The sequence below is a fragment of the Octodon degus genome, unplaced genomic scaffold (genome assembly GCF_000260255.1).
Source record: "Octodon degus isolate 3935 unplaced genomic scaffold, OctDeg1.0 scaffold00082, whole genome shotgun sequence".
In the NCBI taxonomy this organism is placed as follows: Eukaryota; Metazoa; Chordata; class Mammalia; order Rodentia; family Octodontidae; genus Octodon; species Octodon degus.
This window is the reverse complement of record NW_004524658.1, coordinates 8,865,651-8,889,125: the sequence shown is the minus strand read 5'-3', so window position 1 is coordinate 8,889,125 and position 23,475 is coordinate 8,865,651. Positions and strand designations below refer to the sequence as shown.

At 38.3% G+C, this 23,475-nt stretch overlaps 1 pseudogene; it reads left to right on the top strand.

The window, feature by feature from the left end:
• The first annotated feature begins 4,304 nt into the window (after nucleotides 1-4,304).
• On the top strand, nucleotides 4,305-22,826 carry LOC101576249 (annotated as a pseudogene).
• The last annotated feature ends 649 nt before the right edge of the window (nucleotides 22,827-23,475 follow it).

The window sequence follows — 23,475 nt, the reverse complement described above, 5'->3', positions numbered from 1 at the left end:
TTCAGTGGTGTAAACCGTCTCTCTCCTTCTTAATCCATTGGATAGAAAATACAACTATACAGAATATTCTTAGCACAGTACATGAAGTACTTCAGTATCACTCTCCACAAATAGTTATCCATCTTGGAAAAAGTTCCACTTTTCAATATTCTCCTTTAATTTTTTGCACTTCATTCTGTGTGATATCTTCAAAATCTCATTGCCATAAAGTTATACCTCAACATGTACCTTAAGCATTATACTTTATGCCTATAGTGCTAGTTCATCCTCCTGGGTTTGACTCTATGGCTCATATTTGCTTCTGAAAGAAGAAAATTTAGTAATACCAGTGACTTCAATGTTAGACCTTCCTTTTTTATCTCTACAAACTGACAAAATTAAATTCCATTCAAGAAGTACAAAAATAAGCCACCATAATTTTTTATCTCAGGCTTGATGAAAAACTTCTCTGTAGGTTTAATGAAAGCTGTGTTTATATATCTCCTATTATAAAGAAAGAAATATTACAATTTTATTGTTCAATGTTTCTCCAATCATGGCTTTTGATCTAGAAAATTAGTATAATTTATAAGCTTTGGGTGTTAAGGAAACAAAATTATACTCTCTAAATTGTATCCCTGAGGGTGTTACCAGTTATAATTAGCCCCAAGGAGGACAGAGGGAATATTTTTGAAGATCCAGAAAGCACAGGAAGGATACTTCCAAGTGACAAAATGACTATCACACCTAGATTACTATGACACTATGAGAAAGCCCTAGCTTTCTCAGGCCTCAACTCTCTAATTGGATCATGGGTGACACAGTTGGATAGTAAGTGCTGAGTTGAAAGGCATATGAATCAGTGACAGGGTGCTAGACCCATGGTGACCTTTCCATCAGTCTTGAAAGTGGTTTGGGTCAGTGATCACATAACTAGCTGTACCTTGCACAGGACAAAGCTATAACTGTGGTGGCCATAGCTACGTGTCTAGTTTGCTTACCCTGGGTTATGGATATTGTGATAATATCATTATTTTATAAAAATGACAGATGTATTAGAGATAGAGAAGGGGATTGGGGAGCAAGGACTAAAGAGGACTAAAAATGATTGCAGTATGTTATAAACATGTAGCAATTACCCAAAGAGAATATAACTATTATGTACTGCACATGGACACTAATATATTTTTTAAACTATAATTGCTTTTTAAATATCCCCTCACACTTTTTAACGGTCCCAGTCTGGATGATAAGTTTTGTAAATATTGCATGATCTCTTACTTTTCCTTTGAAAATCATTAGAGAAAATATTTTTCTGGCTTTTAGTAAATTCACTGAATATGAGAAAGAGTGGAGTTTAGAGTTGAACTTGACAACTTTTCTTCTTTTAAAACTCCTTTAAAACATGTCTCTTTTTTCTGATTCTCAATTGCTTAATATTCAAAGGATCATAGAGCCTTTAAAACACAATTTCAGGTGTTATTTACATTGGATTACATTTATAGCTTCCAATGGGACCTTTTCTTTCTTCAAAGACTATCATTCTTATTGAACATCCCCCATGGAAGCTTCCTTGCTTAGGGAATTCAGCAAAATATATACATCATCTTCACCATCTGTAGGGGTGATAGCATTAATTAGGAAAGCAAGGAGTAGGAGAGGATGTTTTCAAAGCAGCACCTCAGGTGAGAGGCCCCCTCCCCACTGCTGCTGCTCCTAACGCTTCTGCAACTCATTTTCTGCTCATTGCCTCAGCAAAGCTCCCCCGGAGAACACGGAATTCAAATCAGGTGGATAGATGCTCACAAATTACTGTCTGACATACTGCAGCAGTCATGGAGGGGAAGATGGAAAAGACAAGACCAAGGAAGAAGCAGGCAAATATTCCTAAAAACATTAATTTCTGTGCTTTCCATCACTGCTTCTCATCTCAGCACGCCCTCCTCTCCTCTCTGCCCTAGTGCTACACATCAGGATATCATTTTCCCTGCAAACTCTCCATTTATGTATGCAGAGTTCTTTGCACACAGCCAGACAGGAGTGAGTCAGTGAAGGGCATTTGTTTTCAGATGCTAAAAGCCAATCTCTTTCCCCTTCCCTTCACAATCATAAATCTTATTCTCAGTGGCTTGGAACAAGGCCGTAAGTATCTAATCTTTGCTTCTAGTGGTGGAGGAGGGACATGTTTCAGAAATCAGAGACACTGCGTTCACCCTGAACAGAAATGTTTATGCAACAGGGCTAGTTTCCACTTTCTTCCACTTTGACTTTTTTTTTTCCTATATCCAAGTCACAGGCTTTGTCTCAGGTTTGATTGGGACCATGTAGGTTCACTTCACCTGTATCCTAGACTTCAACCACTGTGTCCCAGTTTAACACTAACCAAAAAATGCCACCTTCACCCGCTTATTGCACCAGGAATTTAATTTTCACCTCGGAAATACTTGAGGCTATCTAAGCTAATGTGCCTAATAATAATGTACTTTTGCGTCAGGAATCAAACTCAGGACCTTGCACTTGTGAGGCAGGGACTTATGCCACTGACCTATCTCCCTGGCCCACTATTACTTCTTTTGAAAACAACTTTTCTTCACAGGAATGGGTGAGAAATACTGCAAAGATTGCATGGTGCACTGCCTTTAGGGATTTTGTCAATCTGAACTGTTTAGCCAAAGTTCACCAGCCAATACTTTAATAAGTATAGTTTCTGTTATATTTTAATTTTTTTTCTATTTTATTCTCCAGTTGATATTTTTAAATGTGCCTGATTTTAATGAAGAATAAAATAGTTTATAATATTTATTGCAAAACTTAAAGAAAATCATAAAAATTCAAGTGTTTACCTGTGTGCCATCATTCTTCATTAAACAATATTTGAAGTGTCCGGAACTTGTTATTGCTATGTAGGTTATAGCCTGTCAGTTTCTGTCTCAAAGAGCCATTCCTCATCTGCCTTATCTGCTTTCAGGAACCTTGATTGTATCCTTGGCCATGTGATCACATGAGGTAAGGTCACTCCTGCTCATCTTGTCAAACTTGCCGTCGCCCAGAGGTGCCACATCACACGATTTCCCTCATGTACTCTTAGCAATTCTACACAACCGGAGTGTTGTATAACTCGATAGGTAAGATCATGTTCTCTAAACTGGGTGGTCATTCCACCCAAATTCCTAGTATTGCAAAATTGTGGAATACAAAAAAATAAACAGAAGAATAAGACAGTGGCCCACTTCATGTATTCTCTTTCAGTGTGCAAAATTCAATTCATAGTAAAGAAAGAAAAAAGTTGCTTTTACCGTGCCGGGGCTGGGAGCAGAGGGAAAATGATCACAAAAGCTGCATTTGCGCTCGCCATCCTGAAAACATCTTTGTTTACCATTGTCGTGTTGCCATGACAACGCTGGCTACTTCTGACATCATGTTGAGATGGCTGTGGCAAGCACTTTAGCACTGTTGTTCAAATGTTATTGTGATTCATGTTCCTTTTCTGTCTTCCCTATTCCTCAAGGGAAAACAAACTATAACTGGTAAAAGAGAGAAACCAGATTATAGGTTATATTTAGCTACATTTGGATCAATCCTATTATTTTTGTCATCAGTAGTGCAAAATTAATCGTTTGGAGGTTGACATGTACAGTTAAGACCCATGCCCTACAATTTCCCATGCCACCTCTTTCCCAAAAATCTCAAAGAAAAATATTACATTTTACATATATTGGTAGAAGAAAATAAAATATTCTAAACTTTTTTCCTGAATCACCTCAGATATTTAGGGGATACTGTGACACATAGGCTTATTAACATGGATTTTTTTCCACTATTTTTCTGGCCTTGGAGCCCTATGACCATGGAAACGTAAGTATAAGAGAATGTAACCCTTAGTATACAGCAGCGTCCATGTCCACGCATTCCACAGGTTTCCCTCCTGTGAATTAGATCAACTGTAGGTTGAAAATATTAAGTTGTGTCTGTCCTGAACAAGCACAATATATTTTCTATTGAAATTAGTACCTAAATAAAATAGTATTTCAACTATTTCCTTCACATTTACATTGTATTTGGTATTATATGCAATCTAGAGTGATTAAAAGTTTATAGGAAGACGTACACAGACCACATGTGCTATACCATTGCATAATATCCAGCTCCTCCATAATAGAGGATAGTTGATGTCCCTAATAGAGGCCATACACAGACACTGAGAGAGTGTCTATTGTCTTTCGCCACTTTCTTACAATACTCCTAAGGAAGACTTCTTGCCCACCTCCATGAGAATCTCAGAAGGACTTCAATTTGCTGCCAGAGAGAAGTGTACAGTTGTCGCGATGCCCACACCTAATACGTGGGACACAGACCTGGCGACGGACAGATGGAAATGCGGGTGGGCTCGGAGCAAGGCTCTGCAAACTCTAGATTCACTCCCCTTCTTCACACAGTCTTTAACACTGTCAGATTGCTTTAGACCTTAGGCACATTTCCAAGAAGGGAAATGTTCATATTCCTACTTGACTATGTGAGGAAGAACTAGTTGGTGTGCAAGAAGTAGTTTTCACAGTAGATTGGCAAGCAAGCTGGCACACCAAGGAACTGGTGTACTTCAGAGACTAGAGGGGAAGCAGATCAGTACTAACCACTCCCTGAGCACACAGGACGGCCCTCAGCTTTCTGAGGTAGCTGCGAGAGCATGGAGGGTGCTCAGCTTCACACAGGGCCTCAGCGAGAGAGCCTCAGGAGCGGCCTCCACACAAGGAGGGAGCATAGGTTCAGAAGCTTCAGACGCAGAGCAGAGACAGGTTTTGAGATCTTCTGGTGCAGCAGGATGATTAGAGTCAATAAGGTATTTTATATTTCACAATAATTAAGAGTATATTTCATGTCTCATTATAAAAACTTAGGTAATAAAGGAGGCAGATATGGTAAATAGCTAGATTTAATTATACCACATACACACCACACTGTGCTTCCAAACTGTGCACAAGTATTTATGAATCAAAAATCATGTGTTTAGTAAGAAAAGACCAGGTGGTTCCCAATGACATCAAAATTACTTCAGATTATTATAAATAAAGAAAACTGCTTAATTTTTTGATAATGTTTCTATAATTCTGATAGGTATCTCTAATAAAGACAGTATGAAAAGTGAAAAGTGACCAGGAAATTTAAATAAGAAATAAAGTTGGCCTGACAGGCATCTGAAACGGAAAATACTACTTCTGTGAGTGGCAGTTCCGGACTCTGTGGCTCCTTGAAGCATGAAGGCTCTGGGTGTGAGCTTTCCCTCTTCTGTACTAGAGCAAACCCCACTCACTGTCCCTCACCACTGTCTTCGCCTAGTGTGCCACGCCCCTGTCTCCCTCCTCTTCTCCACACACTTCTCACCCGAGAGCTGGTTTGCTTCCTTTTTCTGCGCACCGTGGAAAGAAGTCACGGGAGCACTCAGCACAGGGACAGCTGCCCGAGCCTAAGCAGGGAGCCCATCGGAACTCGGTGGCGCTGGCGCTGCAGTCTCAGACTTAGCGCTTCCAGCACTTGGAGAAAATCAGTACCTATTTTTCAAAGTAGCTGTCCTGTAGTACTTGGTATGATAGATGAATAGATGCACACTTCATGTTCTAATTTTGTCAGTCATTCTAATAATGGCCTTTGAATCTCCTTTTTTTCAGTTCAGGGTCCAATACAAGAATATTTATTTTGGGGCTGGGGAGATGGCTCAGTAGAATAAACACTTCCCTGGCAAACAAAAGGGCCTGAGTTCAATCCCCGGTTCCACCAAAAAAAAAAAAAAAAAAAAAAGAATGTTTTATGTCTATGTCGTATCTCTAGTCTTTTGTTTAGACTTTCCCTCTGTCTTTCACCTTTATGACATTTAAAATTTTATAGTCTACAGGTCATTTGCTTCACAGAATATGCCTTGATTGGGCTTATCTGCTGTGTGGACACAATTTAACTCAGGTCTCTTTTGCAGCACTGACGCCAGAAGATGGGCTTGTACTTCTGTGCATTAAAACTGGAAGTATTTGGCATTGGCAGTTCCAGTGTTTACTTTGATGCCTGTCAAGTTTCCCCACTATTTTTTATTCATACTTAATAATTTGTTTGAGATATGTGATCCTTATGCATAAGTCACCCACATCAAATTTTTATTCAGCACACTTAGCATCCACTGAAGATTTTCTAAGGCCACTAGTTCTTCAACATCTATTAATTAGTATTTTATTGCTAAGAAAAACAGCTTTCCTATCTCTATTTGTCCATTTTGAAAATCTAACCAAGAAAAGCCTCATGAGATCTTGCTTTCATACAATGAACTTTAATAATAACTATCATGGTTGTTTTATATTTTGCTGATCAAGTTATTCCCAAATCTGCCCAGTGGAATTTCCTTGCCTCCATGTCCTTTTGCCATGACTTTGTCATTCTTTGGACACTGTGTAAGTTAGCTTCCTGCAAGTATAACAAAACAATTGATATGGTTAATTTGTAAAGCGAAAAGGTTCATTGAGCTCAGGGCTCTAGAGGTAACCATCTATAACCGAGTGGTCCCATGACTTCAGGACTCTGCTGAGCATAGCATATGTGAGGGCTTTAGCTTGCACAACTGGGTGGAGCATATGGAGAAGCAAACCCCTCGTCTCCTGAGCCAGGAAACAAAAGAGGAAGCAGAGAACAGGATCCCTATTCTGTTTGAAAACACATCTGCAAGAGCCAAGCCCTTCCTCAGGGACACTACCCCTGCTCACCAGTGTCTACCCTGGGACCAAGCATTTACCAAGGTGGTGGCTAATTAATTGTCCCTGTGTGTGAAAACCACCAGCTCAATTCAATCAGCATGACTGTGGGCAAGGAAGTCCCACTTAAGGAGGACTATTGTCAGTACAAAAGAAGAACAGGACAGAAGGACAGAAGGATTTCAGCTGATCTTTGTAAGAGCTATGTTCCAGCTGTATGGTTGCTTACCTTTGTTTTTAATCATATGATCCATTTTTTATTTTAAAGATAATAAAATTTTAAAAAATAAAAATGATATAGAGTTTCAAAACAAGAGGATAGGAAATTAATAATGGTTGTTATGTGACATATCATTATCTTCAGAGTAGCTTTTCAGGATTAAAGGGCCACTTTTCTTTAGAGGGACATTCTTCCATTCCCAGTAAAAAAGAAGAAGAATAGAGGTACTCTCGCTATTCTCTCCCTTGTCTTTGCCATTGCCAAAGATGATTCTTCTTCTCTTTGGAACAGCTCTGGTCTTTCCTCTTCTCTTGGATTTTGGCAGATTCCTCAGCCTCAGCACCAGCCTTCAGGCCTTCTGGTGCACACTCTCTAGCCTCCAAAACCAGGTCAGGGGATTTCTGCTGTAAATTGTTCAGTCTCAGCACAGAACTCGCGGGCTCCTGACAGTCTTGCATTGGACATTGTCGTACGCTCCAGGCCTTCTACTGGATTCTTCAAGTCTGTAGCACAGGACAAATCTCTTGCACTCTTCTACATGTGACTTTCTGGGCAGAAACTGTCAGCTGAGCTTATAAATTTCTATGTCCTGCATTAAATCTATTTTGTTTGCAGATATTCACTGCAACATCCTTGGACCTCTGGGAGATACTTACCCAAATTATAGTACACACATCCTTAACTTCTGCCAAGACACGTTATTTCCCATTCAACTTCTAGAATCAGCCACAGCTCCCAGACCCTGGTTCTTTTCAAAGAAGACTGATTAGAAATCTGAATCATTTGGGTAAGATATACTTTTTGCTACCAATTGGGTTTTGCTTTAAGCATCTCAGTAGAGGTCACACACACACACACACACACACACACACACACACGCACACACACACACTGTTCCTTATTCTGTCCATTATTTTTTCATCTTTTCCTTTCTTTTTCCTTTCTTTCTTTTTATTTCTTTCTTTCAGGATTAAAGGGCCACTTTTCTTTAGAGGGACATTCTTCGATTCACAGTTAAAAAAGAAGAATAGAGGTACTCTCGCTATTTTCTCCCTGGTCTTTGCCATTGCCTTTCTTTCTTTTGCCATGTCTATTCAGAGTACTTTAGTCAGAGCCAAAAGAAATGAATCTCTGAATTTTCAGGATACAGAAATCATGTATCTCCTTCAGTGAAAGAAAAGTGAGCTGGACATTGCAGCAGAGTGGAAGTGTCTGCTGGAGGAGGAGGCGACATGCACCCACCAGCAGCCTGCACAGGCTGTGACTCCAAGTTCTTTGCTTTCCAGACAAAAGAAAGAAAGATACTGTTCCTGGCATCTGTGTTTTGTAGTGTCTTTAGTCTGACTAGAGTCACTGCAGCAAAATGAGAGGAATCAGGGTTTAAAATAATAAATACCACTGACCTAAGCCTCCTGACAAAGGTAACCATAGTTACAAATAATACTTCCCATAGGCTGGCGACTATGAAGATGCTATGTATGTAACTGGATGATGTTTAAAGAATAGGTGGAATGATTTCATGGACAGAGGAAGGAGATCAGTTAGGATACTATTGTATTTGTACTCTAAGTAAAAGTTAGATATGGGCTAGGAAGATGGCTTGTGGTCTAAGCCCCTGTTTGGCAAGTACAAGAACCCACGTTCAATCCCTGGTACTGCATGCCACATCAGCACAGTGCTGAGCTGGCCACCAAAACCAGGTGTGGTGGTGCATGCCTGTAATCTCAGTGATGGGAGGCTGAGACAGGAGAATCACTACAAGTCTGAGCTGCATAGTGAGACCCTGTACCAAATACATAAATAAAATAAAAGACTTTTTTAAAAAGGTAGTTATGATATCAACTAGCATGGTAAGTTAGCTGGATTTAGATATATTCTATAGAGCTGCTAGAATATGCCAATAAAGAGAACTACTAGAATGTGAATGGAAAAAAATAAACAGTCATTTATGACTTTTCTTTTTTCTTTTTTTTGTGGAGCCAGGGATTGAACTCAGGTCCTTGCGCTTGACAGGGAAGCGCTTATTCCACTGAGCCATCTCCCCAGCCCCTAAGTCATCTCCCCAGCCCCCATTTATGACTTCAGATTAAACTTGTTTTTGGTCTGAAAACTGGAACAATAAAGTTGCTTTTTATATTAACATATAAAAGGCAATGATAGAATATTTTGGGGAGGAAAGAAATCAAACGAGTTTTGTTGGCTTAACAACTTTGAGATGTGTATTACATTTTAAGTGTATATGTATGCATATCCCAAGTCAGTATGTTTTTTGGTTTTTTTTTTTTTAAACCAGGGATTGAACTCAGGTCCTTGTACTTCCCAGGCAAGTGCTTATTCTACTGAGCTATTTCCCCAGCCCCCAAGTTAGTATGTAGAATCCCATAGAAGGATGAATACTGGGAAAGCAAGCATCTTATGAACAGAATTTTATGACATCAGACTTGAACTCAAAGATACATTTTTGCCAACCATGTAGTGCTAACTATGTGTTAGCAATTATTAGTCATGCCTACATCCATTAACATTTTAACTCTCAAAGTAATTCAATTTGATGAGGAAAACACTTTGATTGTTATTGTTTGCAGAGCTATAAATGAGAGCCAAGAGACAACATTTAATGCACCCAACATTCTATTGCTAGTAAATTTGAAAGCAAAATTGAATCTTGGCAGTCTGATTCCACAGCCTTACACCTAACATTATGCTACTTATTTTAGGTAGTAACATTCTGCCAAAAAGATGTATATGGTTTAGCTGAACAAATGAAAGTAGCACTCATTAAAAAACTAATGATTAGTTAAGAATATGACATAGCACCAACTGGGTAGTAAAGAAGTTTAGACTATGTATGAATTTCCAAGATAATGGGACATAGGAATAATTAACTGCCTCATTGTAAGTAAATTACATACTTGAGATCCAAAAGAACTTACCAAGCTATATAGACAACCAATTTGTAGCCCTAGATTAGCTTAGTAATGGGTATTATCAAGCTCATAATGGCTACTGATTTAGATATTGTGCACACCTTGCCCTATTGCTTGGCACGTTTGTGAGATTTCACTGTCATTTAAGTGTTTCTTAATCAACCTTCATCAAAAAGCACTGTAGAGTGCTACCAGAAAGTTCATTTAATTAACCCTATGTCTTATAAATAGATAGTCTATCTATAGTCTATGAATATGTAGTTCATTCTACATGTTAAGCAAAAGTTCTGGGAACTCCAATTAATGCCAAAGGCATGCATTAGGCTTATATAATGACAACATTAAAGTCTTTACCTTGAGTTTTACAAACTTTATTCCAAATCTTAATTGATTTCCTCTTTTGAATACAAAGGACTCTGACTTCCTAATGAAGAAAGACTGCCAGTTTTCCTTACTTGAAGATGATGACCTAACTTCTAATTTCTAGAATCCTACTCAGTGTGCCTGAAAAATATGGTGAATGTGTATGTTTTTATGATTACAATAAGAGACACATTGTCATTAACTGCCCTTAAAATACTCCCCCTTACTTCAAAAACACTTACTCAGTTCTAGAAATCTTTTTAAACTTGTGATTGCCTTCATTTGTGCTATTGTGTTTGCCTAGATGTGCCAAATCTATTGAAGCCATTTACCTTTCATCATCATTGTTGCTTTGGCCAAGAGCCAGAAGTCTTATGGTGCTGGATCCAGTGAGTATAGTCGGTGAGGATGCTCCATGGTTTTTCAAGTCCTCCATTCCACGGAATGACACTGGTCAGCACTATTCACTGTATTTTCCACATACACAGCCATGAATAAGGACTTCTACAATTCCTTCAGAGCTGGCAGGAGTAATGGGAAAATATGTTCAGAGTTGAGGGAATATTTTGAGGAGAATTAATGACTCTGTGTCTTTCACTGAAATAATCTTTTTTAATTTAAGAACACACTGTAATTTCTGATCAACCTTCAAATAAGAGATTGTCTGCTTATATTTGTACTGAAATTTGATATTGTATAAAAAATTCCTTTGAAATACCTTTCTAATTCGAAGAATCATTTATACCAAACAGGATGTACAGAAGCAATGGACGTGCCACGCGTTCTTAGGTCAATGGACATGGGCCAGGTCTAGACTGCTACCTGCTTTGCTATGGCCATGAGCCATATTATTTTTTTCAGTTTGAAAACATATTTTTAAGGGTTATAATGTCATGGCATGTGAAAATCACATGAAGCAGACAGATCAGTGTCCACATGCACAGCTGAGCATTGATAGAGGCTACGCACCAGTGGTGGCAAACCGGTGGCACACATTCCATGGCAGGCTGTTTGTAATTACTGAAAACTCTCAGAGATTTACCATCTCTGGCATATGTCCTCCACCTCTTAGTCATTGCCAGAAATATTTATCTACCTTTGCTTTATATTTTGAAAAGAGGTCCTTTAGTCATAAAATATTCAAGAATCAGAACATTGGCTGGAGAGATAACTTAGCTGTCTAAGCACCTGCCTGGCAAGCTCAAGGACTCAGGTTCAATCCTGGGTATCCCATGCCCTGCCAACCCCACACTGGGCACATCATGCCAGCCACAGAAACCAGGTATTGTGGAACATGCCTGTAATCCCAGCACTGGGGAGGCTGAGACAGGAGGATCACTATGAGTCTGAGCTATGTAGTGAGACCCTATAACAAATAAATAAATAGATAAAAAGAAAAACAAATTTTAAAGAATCAAACATTTAAGAACCTATGATAAGCTATTTATTTTGTGTATTTGTCTCAAAATCATATTCTTATCTCTATGAAAGAGTCTAATAAAACAAAAGGATCATCTTTGTCAGTGAGCAAGAAAATAAAATGGCATCTAAACTAATTTATAAGTCATCATTAAAAACTTCATGTTGAAGAACAAAAGACTTTTTGTCTAAGACAGAGCCTTTGGATTTAAGAAAGGCAAGATTATTTTTCAAAAATTTATGGATTTGCACTGGGGAGATAGCCCAGCTGTCTTAAGAACCTGCCTGGAAAGCACAAGGATCCGAGTTTGATCCCCACTACTGTATGCTATGCCAGCCCTAAACGCACCCTGCTGGTCCCAAAACCCAGCATGGTGATGCACGCCTGTAATCCTGGCATTGGGGATGCTTGCCTGTAATCCTGGTGTTGAAGATGCTTGCCTGTAATCCTGGTGTTGGGATGCTGAGACAGAAGGATCATTATGCATCTGAACTGCATAGGGAAACCCTGTATCAAATAAATAAATATTTTTAAATGCTTATGGCTTTGATCAGTCCTAGTATTTAAAATGCAATAATCTCTTGTTATTCCTAAAACAACATCATTAAGTTGACAAAGTAGGTATACACTTGGTTTGAATTGAGGCAACTGAGGCCTAGAGTACAATTGTTATTTAATGAACAGAAGTACCAGCTCCTTCTCACTTAACTTTACAAGGAACAAATCTGGAAATGAAGGGCCGGCAGTATAGCTCAGCGGGCTAAGCGCTTGCTTAGGTAAGGTTCTATCCCTGGCACCTCATGCCGCGCTGGCTCCACCCTCGGGCATGCTGAGCCCGCAATGGAGTCTGGGAGTGGTGGCGCGCGCCTGTATCCCAGCGCTAGGGAGGCAGAAATCAGGAGGATTGTTATGAGTCCGAGCTGGGTATTGAGACCCTGCACACAGACACACACACACACACACACACACACACACACACACACACACACACACACACAAAATCTGGAAATGAAAGTGAGGACTTTTATCCAGCAATGGAAGCAACAGAGCAAGAGTCCTTAGCCATCTGGCTTCACTCAGATGTAAGGAGCTGAGATATATATGAACATGTTCCAAACAAATCCCATGAAGCACTTCTTTAGCATGAGGAAAAAAGACAAGAGAAGAAGTCAAGTGATTTGGCTACATCAGGCAACTCCTGGAGAGCTGGCGGGGTTCCGCTGCTTTCCTGACCTACGTTCATCCCATTAGCCAGCGTTGATAAAAATGGAAGCAAATACATTGAGCCACCAACTATTTTCAGGTTAGTATGAGCAACTGGTTCTCACATCTTTTTTTCTTTAGCATATAGAAATACAAAAGCAGTATATCTCCTGCAAACATGCCATCCATTTTAGATTTTGTTTTAGAGCACAATTGCGAATATCATGAGTGGCAGTATACTAGTGTTCTGGGTGTGCCTCAGCCTATGCAAAATTTATTAAATTTCAGATTTACTGTGCTGAATTATACAGTTGATAAAATCACCGTATCTTTGGACTTGAATGAATTTTTTGTGTGATGGCATTGTTCTTCCTTACACGCCTGAATGCACTCATTAAGCCCTTAGCAAACAATAAGACTAAAAAACACAAATCTGTGCAACTGAACCAGCAAGAAGTGTACATTTCAACCACCCCAGCATCTAGTTGGCATGAGCCTTGAGACCAAGAAAGGGCCCAACACTGCATTTAGATTTCGAACTCAAGAAGTGATTGAGCTTTTTGCTTTTCAGTGAAAAACAGCTACATGTTCTTGATTACAAATGTAAATTTGAGATATCAAGATTTTTAAATTAAAGTTTTGATTTTCCAAATTACTGATACAATTTGCCCACATTGCTTAAAAGTTTAAGCTCATTTCCAAATTCCTTTTCCCTCAGGCTGTGTGTATCCTTGCCTTAAAATAGCACCGCATTCCCAGAAACCTCTGAGGCTTTTGCATTCTCTCCCTGCTTCTACAGCAAGGGATGTGTGCAGCCAGGGTAACAAACAATGTGCACAGGATCTAAACAGTCCAGCTCGGCTGGAGAGGCAGGTTTTGAGCCCAATTTGGCTGACACAAAAGGTTTAACGAGCAGTTAATTGTGCAGAGGTTCCATGTTCAGACAAACCCTCACTAATTCATTGACCAAATATGTACTGACCTTTCAATAACTTGGGTTGTGGGGAGGGGGAGGTAAACAGAATAGGCAAAATCTGTATTCCTATGGTGCTCATATTGGTGGAAGTGGAAAGAGAGAAATGAATGACAGCGTGTATCATGATATGTTTATTTATGACATACTATTGTATAAGACAGCACAGGGAAATTCTAAGGAGAAATTGTAAAAGTGAAGAATGGTAAATACAGTTGGATACACTGTTTTATACAGAGTGCTCTTATTTCTTTTTCTTTTTCTTTCTTTCTTTTTTTTTTTTTATTTTAGGGAAGGGTCTACGGGGTGTTCAGTGTCTCACTCCTGGATCAGACTCATAGTGATCTGCCTGTTCACAACTTGCCAAGAGCTGGGATTATAGGTACATGCCACCACTCTCAGTCACAATTGCCATCTCAGTGCACCCCGGGGGCAGGGCTGGCACAGCAGGCCTGGGGATCGAACCCCCGACCCCTGTACCTGCTTGGAAGGGCTTTAATCTGCTGAGCTACTTGGCCGGCCCTTAAGAGTGTTCTTGTTCCCATCAGTAATAATCCCAAATAATGATTCTGTGTTTCCTATTTTCCCACAAATATAGAAGGGCTACATTACTTTAGATTTTAAAACTTAGGTGTGACCCTATGACAATGGTGGTCAATGAATTAAGAATAGAATAATATATTACTCTCAGGTTGAAGAATTTAGGAGTCAAATATGCAGTTCTCCCAGGCTTTTCCCTGTACCATAGCAAAGCTTTGAGTAGTATTATCATAAGAGATAGGTGTACCACTTCTGGTCTCCGGTCCAGCAGGCACGGATCTTAGACATCTTCAGTTGTGTGTGCACAATGTGAAAAATGCTCACCAAATTAAAAAGCAATAATTCTTCTTAGACTGCTTAGAAAACTGAGGTCACAGGGTAAACAACTGTCCCCAAAATTGGACATGTGTAGTTAGAAAACAGTAAGATTTATTGGACTTGAAACCTCCACAGGAACCTGTTCTGGGCTAGAAGCTCTACAACGCTCACAACTGAGGTGCACAGGCAAGGGGTCACCACCACAGACCAAAGCACAGAATTTTAGAGTGTGCTTCTTCACCACATGATGTAATACATCAATATAGTCCCTGTAATTAATACAAAGGAAATGACCACACACATTAGACCAGTGGTGGCAAACCTATGGCACACAGTGGCCCAACTGACATCAGTGGGCTCTTTGCGTCACTGAAAGCTCTAAAAGGTTCACCATCACTGCCTTAGACTGTATTTAAGAACTTTCTATGAAAATCTGATGACAAGAAAAGAGACAAAAATGAGAAGACCTGAAGAAATTGTAGCTCTGCCACCTACAGAGATGTATAACAGTAAACACAGCTTAAATCTTAGTCAGAATCACACATAGAGTCTGACACTGAAGTGCCTTTCATCCATCACATCAAGGCTAGTTGACAACAAAACATTACCAGGCACATTAAGTGACAAAGCACACAGTACACAGCTTGATGTCACATGGACAGCATCAAAACAGATGGACAGATGCAGCAGACAAGCAGAAATAGCAAATCAGAAATTTAAAACTATGATGAAGGGCTACCATATAAAAAGTGTGCAATGAGAAAAGAGATGCACAGACTCTAAGAAAAAATCAAAACTAAAACACTAGATATTAAAAACATTTCACCAGAAGTAAAAAATGCTTTTAATAACTTCTTCATTGGACTAGGTTTGCCTAAAAATAAGCAAAAATGAAGAAATATCAATGGAAACTTCCAAAACTGAAGTGCAAAAAGAGAGAGAAATAAAAAAGATGCACCATAATATCTAAGACCTATGCTATAATTATAAAATATATAAGTATTTGTGATGAAATATTAGAAGAAAAAGGAAAAGGCACAAAAGAAATATTTGACACAATAATCTATTTTAGAACATTAATATTAGACACCAAACCAAAGATCTAGAAAGCTCAGAAAACACCAGGTGTATGAAATAGATGATAGATAGAGAGATGTACATGATATATAGCATTATACGTATTCACACATATCAAAATATGTATATTAAAATACAACTGGATTTATTATATAAAAGTAGAGAAAATGAAAGGAAAAAGAAAAATCTTGGGGAAAACTACAAGGAAATAAGACCTATAGAACTGTAAACATAATAATTACAATAGATTGCACTTCAGAAATCTTAGTAAGAAAAGAAAATGCTGAAAGTCAAAGCAAAGTAACTGTACCAACTTAAATTCTGAATGAAGTGAAATAAACATTCAAAAGAGGAGAAATGCAAACTTTCTCAAACAGAACATGAGAAAGTTGTCACTAGTAGACCACCTTTCTAGCATGATATTTTTGTCAAAAAAGAAAGTTATGTCAGAAATATGTCTGCATAAAGAAGAGCCCTGAAAAATGAATAAATGAAGTAAATACATTTTTAGTTTTTATCTTCAGTTGTAGTAACAGATACAGAATAGTAGAATATATTAGGTAATTATAATTTATGGATACAAAAAATAAATGACAGTAATACTTGTTTTGATACCACTTCCACCATAAAGTCGCTTGCCTACCTGCCCTTGTTTTTTCCTTCCTTCCTTTCCCTCCTTTCTTCCTTCTTCATTGCTTTCCTTAGCTGTCATCCCTCCTGTCTCTGATTTCCTCTTTTTCCTTTCTCTCTTTCTTACCTTCTTTCTTTCTTTTTTTCTATGTTTTTTCTTCTTTTCTTCTTTCTTCTCTTTCTGGTTTTGTCTCTTTAATCTACAAGCTACAAATGAAATTATCAAATATTGAAGCCCAGTAAGACTTCATAAGAATTCTTACCCAACTAATTTGCATACCTAACCAAAGCAATTACTTTTATTTTTGTAACTTTATGTAGAATTATAAATAGTTATATTCATTTGTAGTATGTGATGTTTCCATACATGTATATATTGTGAAGTTATCAACTCAAGCTAATTAACATTTATCAACCCAACAATTTAACATATGTTTCCAATAAGAAACATTTAAAATTCTTTATGTATAGGTGACTATCATCATCTTACATAATTAAAGAACTTATTTTTTTATCTAAATTTAATTTTGTATCTATTGACCAAAGTCACCCCATTCCTTATACTCCACAGTAAGTAAAATCGTATGCTGCTTGTCTCTCCGTGCCTGGTTTATTTCACTTAGCATAATGTCTTCTAGATCCACCAGTGTCACAAATAATAGGATTTTCTGGGTCTTTTAGAAGCTGAATAAAATTTCATTGTGTGTATATGTGTCACATTTTCTTTATCCTTGAATCCACTGCTGAACACTTCTCTTGTTTCCTATCTTTGCTGTTATGAATAACGCTGAATTGAATACAAGAGTACAGATACCTCTTTAGTACAAAAGGCTAATTTGTTCCATGACTGAAGAAAATAACAAGTCTATCCGGCTTCTAGGTCTTTCTCACTGGCTCACTGGATTAGCTCCGTTCTATTCAGAATCACTTACCTTTTCATTAGCTCAAGTTGAAATAGATGCAGATACCTTAATTACAACTGCAAAATTCCATTTGCTATGCAACTTACTAGTCTCAAAAATAAACCATCATCACATTTGCCAGTTCTGTTCATGACTACAGCACACAGTCTGTCTACATGAAGGAGTTGGGAATGTTGAGCCATCTTAAAATTCTTGCTACCATGGAAAACATCCATTAATTTAGAGGATTGGTGGGACACAAACAGCATGTCTTAAATCAGACATGCCTAACCCAAGGTCCATGGGCTGCATGTGGCCCAAGATAGCTAGTAATGGAGCACCTCAAAATCTTAAGCTGTTAGCATTATTATGTGACTTTTGGTGATATTCTTGTGGCTCAATTGGATAATGTTTGAGCACAGACTCTGTAAGTTATGACAGAACCCCATGTAGGGCAGGGTGCAGCCAAATGCTATCTTTGTCCACTGCACCCATGACAGAGGGGAGCCAAATGGAAACCCATGGGAATCAAGCACCACACACTTGTACAGTCTGCCAAGTAAAAAGCAGTATTTACTGATAATAGGAATTCAACTCACGCATTCAAGTGTGTGTCTCTGAGTAGAGGTGTTCATTTGTTATTAAGAAGACATGAAAGTTTTCTTATTTCATTATTAAACTTGAGCTTGTGTTATTTCCTGATATAATATCATAAGTTAAAAAATAGTTCTGTTGTTTTTTTATATACATCGACTACATTATATATTATGTGCAACACAAAATAATTCCTGTTCACTCAGTACAGCCCAGGCAAGTCAAAAAGTTGGGTGCCATGCTTTAGCTGAATCACTCTGGCTGCTCAGTAAGGAAATCAGACACGGGACATACACAAAAGCGTGCAGACCAGTGGAAGCCATTTATAATCGTCAAAGAAAGAGGTAACAGCTCAAGTGCAAGGTGAGTAAATGAGATGGCAGTGTTAAAGCTAAATATCTGCATGGAATATAATTTCTCCTATGTAGTCATGAAGCTATGGACAGTTCAGCAATATATGTTCTAATTCTAAAACAATATCAATGAGCAAATATATTTTTGTGTATAACCTCACAAAAAGTACTGAAAGTTAACCATCAATTCTTAGCTTATTAGCCAACAACTGTCCTCATCAAGGTCCCTGAAAGATAAAGGCTGAAGGACCAAAACAGAGATTGTGCATCAAAGGTGTCCTGATTATTTTGGCAAGTAGCTAAGACCCAATATATGCTGGGACTCTCATGAAATCAGGCATCCTCTCTATGTGAGGGTACCCAGTGAATTTGCTATGGATGTACTATTAAACTTTTTAATAAGGTACACACAGTGTAAATACGTTCACATTGTAATTTCAAAGAAATCTAACAAATGTGTGATATTAATTGTTACTCAAATGAAGAAACTATTTCCTTCAGCCTTTTATTTCCTTAAAACTACCATGGAGATAGAAAAGCCTGAAAGCCTGATGCTAATGAGACTAGGCATAGCTGAAAAAACTTTGATAAGCTCTAAAGGAATAAGGTTTTCTAACTTGTCCATAAGTTATCAAAAAATATATAAGCACTGAATTTTTAAAAATCTTACATCTATTAAAATTCCAACTATAATGGAAAAATTTTTGCATATACTTTGGTCCCACTAAGCTTTCACTAGACATTTTTTATTGCATGTTCAGTTTTTTACTTGTTTCCACAGTACAGAGAAGTTACCTAGATTTACAGCTAGAATACTTTCTGGAATTAAAACCTTGATTTCAAACTTATTTCAAAGTTATGAAAAAACTTAGTTCTCTGAGAACCAATAAATGGAGTCCAACAAATACAGAAACAGACACAAATACATCTATTCAGAAGGAAAGAAAGAGTTCCTTGAGCTTATACATGAAAACTAGCCTTCCCTTTTTGACAATTATTTTCCTTTAAAATCTTCCCTGTAGGATGACTACAATAATTGTGGCCACTGCCTCCTTCAGATGAGAAAATGACAAATGGAAATGTAAGCATGGAGGATAAGCAAGTTGAAGTTTGTGTTGTCTGGTATATACATTCCCACCAGTAGAAAGGGCTCGGTCTAGTGTGTGATGGGAAATAGTGTTTCAAATCATGACTTATATAGTAAAATATTCTGAATAATATCATCAGTTCTATTCAAAATTTTTCTTTTTGTGAAAACAAGAACCTAAATTTTTCTTTTTTATTTTTATTTATTTATTTATTTTATTATTTTGTATCTTAGGGAAGGGTCTACAGGGTGTTCAGGGTCTCACTACTAGATCAGACTTATAGTGATCCCTCTGTTTACAGCCTCCCAGAGCTGGGATTACCAGTGCGTGCCACCATGCCCAGTCTCAAATGGCATCTCAATGCATGCCCCAGGGGTGAGGCCTACACAACAGACCCAGGAATTGAACCCCTAGCCCCTGCGCCTGCTTGCAGGTGCTTTAATCTGTTGAGCTATTTGGCCAACCCTCCAAATTTTTCCATATGTAGGTAAGTTAAGTACTATAATTTTCCCAATATACAGGTTCTTTTTTAGTAACATGTCTTGAGTATTTTGGCAATCTTTGTCATACATAAACATCAAAGTGTATTTAGGCATTAGCTGTCCTTTTCTCCATGCTTTTTCCTTTTGCCATTGAAGAAAACATTTCGTCTCAGTGGAATAAGCGCTTCCCTGGCAAGCGCGAGGGCATGAGTTCAATCCCCGGTTCCACCAAAAAAAAAAAAAAATTGGGATTTTATTAACCCTTAACTCCTAAAAATTATTGCAGAAATCAAATGAAGTTTAAGATGCATTCATGTACTTACTTACCATTGGCCTTGATATCAAGATATAATTTGGCTATGAAGCACTGATGATCTAGAACTTGTCACAAAACAGAAAGATTCAGGCTCTGTTATGAACAAATATTTGGAAGTAGTTCATTTCCTGACATTGGTTTTGTTCTTCACATACCAAAAATGAATGAAGACTGGTCCCAAGCCAAGGCCAGCTGCCACTCTTCTCATCCTCCTAAAGAACTCCCCTACTATCATCTCTTGCTTAATGGTGTCCCAGCTTAGCTTGTCCAAGTGTGTGCTGAAGGTTTATTTTTCCTCAGTGAGATATAATTCCACTAAAGAGTTACAGAGAAACTAAATTCCTAAGTAATTATTTCTGCTTTCTGACTAAAGGGGAAAGTACAATATTAGTCTCAAGGATTTCTCCATTTAAAAAACAAAGCCCTTGGGCCAGGAAGATAGCTCTGTAGAGTAAGTGCCTGCCTGGCAAGCACAGGATCCTGAGTTCCTTCCCCAGTACCACAAAAAATAAATTAAATAAATAAATAAATAAATAATAAATAAAAACTGAGGCCTATACCTGTAAACCCCACTCTCCTGAGCTCCCAACTCTTCCAGTTCTCCACTCCCAGCAGTCCTGTCTTGCATGGAAATGCAGCTTAGAGCAACAAGGAGAGTTCTGACTGCTATGGAGTACCATCATTTCTCACCGTCTATGAAAATAGACCAGTTCTGTGGCTCTTTTATAATAACATGCAAAATTGTGAAACACTTCCACCTCTCAGGAAAAGAGTTTTTCTCTTCTCTAGAAATTTAGAAGGTCTCAGAAGAAACTTTCCACCTATTTTGAAATCTCCATTTACCTTATTTATAAAGTAATAGTAGTAGTGTTGTGGTGAATAAAAATATCTTGCTATCAGTGTAACGTGATGAGATTCAACTCCTTAAGTTACGTTGCCTATGCCCCTACGTTTGTCTTCATCTCCAGACTTTCTTTTGTTTTCTTCATCCTGTGAGCTAAAGTACCTCCTCTTAAGAAAATAAATGAAGTAAAACTTAGCACAACACTTTTAATGAAAGATAAATCCAGCCAACAGAGTGATTCTAAATAACTTACATGAACAGTGGTAAAGTCAGCCCTCTATGGATAAAATTTTATACTATGAAGAACTATGTGGAATATAGAGATAACATAAAGTACACAATAGGATCATAAGTTATATGTATAGCTTATGCTATTTTATAAACAGGATTTGAACATTACAGATTTTGGTATTCAGTGCCTCTCAAATATGGAGTAAAGACTATAAATTAATAAGTACAGAGTAACTTTTAGTCCTTTGTCTATTACTTGGCTATATACTATAGGATACTTGCTACTTATAATTTATCCAAAATGTCTTGTAGATAAGAACACTGGGTAAAGTGATTTGCCTAAAATCCCCCAGCAGAAAAACATTACACAAACTATTACAAAGAAATAGTGCCTAGAAAGAGACTCAGGGATGGCCTAGCTGTTCTTGAGTCCTTTGGTGTTACCACCTCAGTTACAACCTGTGCTCCTTGAGGAAGATGCTCGCCACCATCTCCGTGTGCTGTCCGGCGCTGCCCAGAAGCTGTCAAGCGGAGTGCTAGTGGTGTCCCATAATTTTGCAAATGATGCTACACTTGAAATTAAGAAATGTGATCTTCATCGGCTTGAAGAGGGCCCACCTGTCACCACAGTGCTCACCATGGAGGATGGAGGATGGAGGATGGAGCATAACAAATACTACAGGATGATGCAAATCATGTACTGAATGGAGCTAAATGCAGGTCAACTCTATAAGCAGATTATTCGTGGTTTCTGCTACTTGTGTGATGGTCAGGAAGCCTGCTGTGTGGGACTCCAGGCTGGCATAAATTCTATGAACCATCTGATCACAGTCTATCGGGCTCATGGCTTTACTTTCACTCAAGGTCTTTCAGCCCAGGAGATTCTGGCAGAGCTAACAGGACAAAGAGGAAGTTGTGCTAATAGGAAAGGAGGATCTAGGCACATGTAGGCCAAGAACTTCTATAAGGGTAATGATATTGGAGCTCAGGTGCCCCTGGGAGCTTGGATTGCTCTGGCCTACAAGTACAATGGAAAAATGAGATCTGTTTGACGTTATATGGTGATGGCGCTGCCAGTCAGGGTCAGATATTTGAGGTTTACCATATGGAAGTGTTGTGGAAATTACCTTGTATTTTCATCTGTGAGAATAACCACTATAGAATGGGAACATCTGTTGAGCAAGCTGCAGCCAGCCCTGATTACTATAAGAGAGGTGATTTTATTCCTGGGCGGAGGACAGATGGAATGGATAACCTGTGTGTCCAGGAAGCAACAAGCTTTGTAGCTGCCTATTCTAGATCTGGGAAGAGGCCCATCCTGATGGCACTGCATACTTACTGTTACCATGGACATAGTACGAGTGATCCTGGAGTCAGTTATTGTAGATGAGGAGAAACTCAGGAAGAAGTAAGAGTGACCATATTATGCTTCTCAAAGATAGAATGGTGAACACCAATCTTGCCAGTGTTGAAGAATTAAAGGAAATTGTGAGGAAAGAAATCGAGGATGCTGCCCAGTTTGCCACAGCTGACCCTGAGCCACCTCTGGAAGAACAAGACCATCACATCTACAATAGCGACCCACCCTTTGAAGTGTGTAATGCTAATCAGTGGATCAAATTCAAGTCAGTCAGCTAACAAGAGATCGCATGTAATGGATGGGCTGCTTATCAACAATTGTAAGGAACTCTGTTTTCACCTTTGAGAAATAATACCCAAAAAAGTTTGGTGTAAGTCTTGGACTCTTTTTAAATAACATGTAAATTATACTAAGGAGGAACTACATGCAGGTTATACATTAGTTCTTAAGTGCTTCCTGTGAATATATAAAAACAAAAGTATAATCTTCCCCCCCAAAAAATTATTTCCTAGAATAGTTTAATCTGTCTAAACAGAAGAACAATTCCTTGTATGTCTATTCCAAAGCTGTCACCTCTTTGGGTGGAGATCACTGGTTGAGGAATCATTGCTGTATTCTCATCAGACCCCTCAACCTCGCAGGTAGTATGGGTGCAGAAGACTGCACTGCTTACTTCTCCAAAATGTTTATGATTATAAATAAGATTTCAAAGGCCAAATTGTCTTTTCATTTATGTATTCAAAACAAACATGAATTTATCTCAAGTTACATTCCTAATAGATAATAAATTCATTGTATTTATTTATCTCTCATATTTAAGTGCTATACTAGTAAATAAGGTACACCCTAAAGCAGAGGTACTTGGCTTCATTTTAAAGAGTTTCTTTCCATCAACTACTGTAGGGTGTGGTGACTAAGATTGACTAT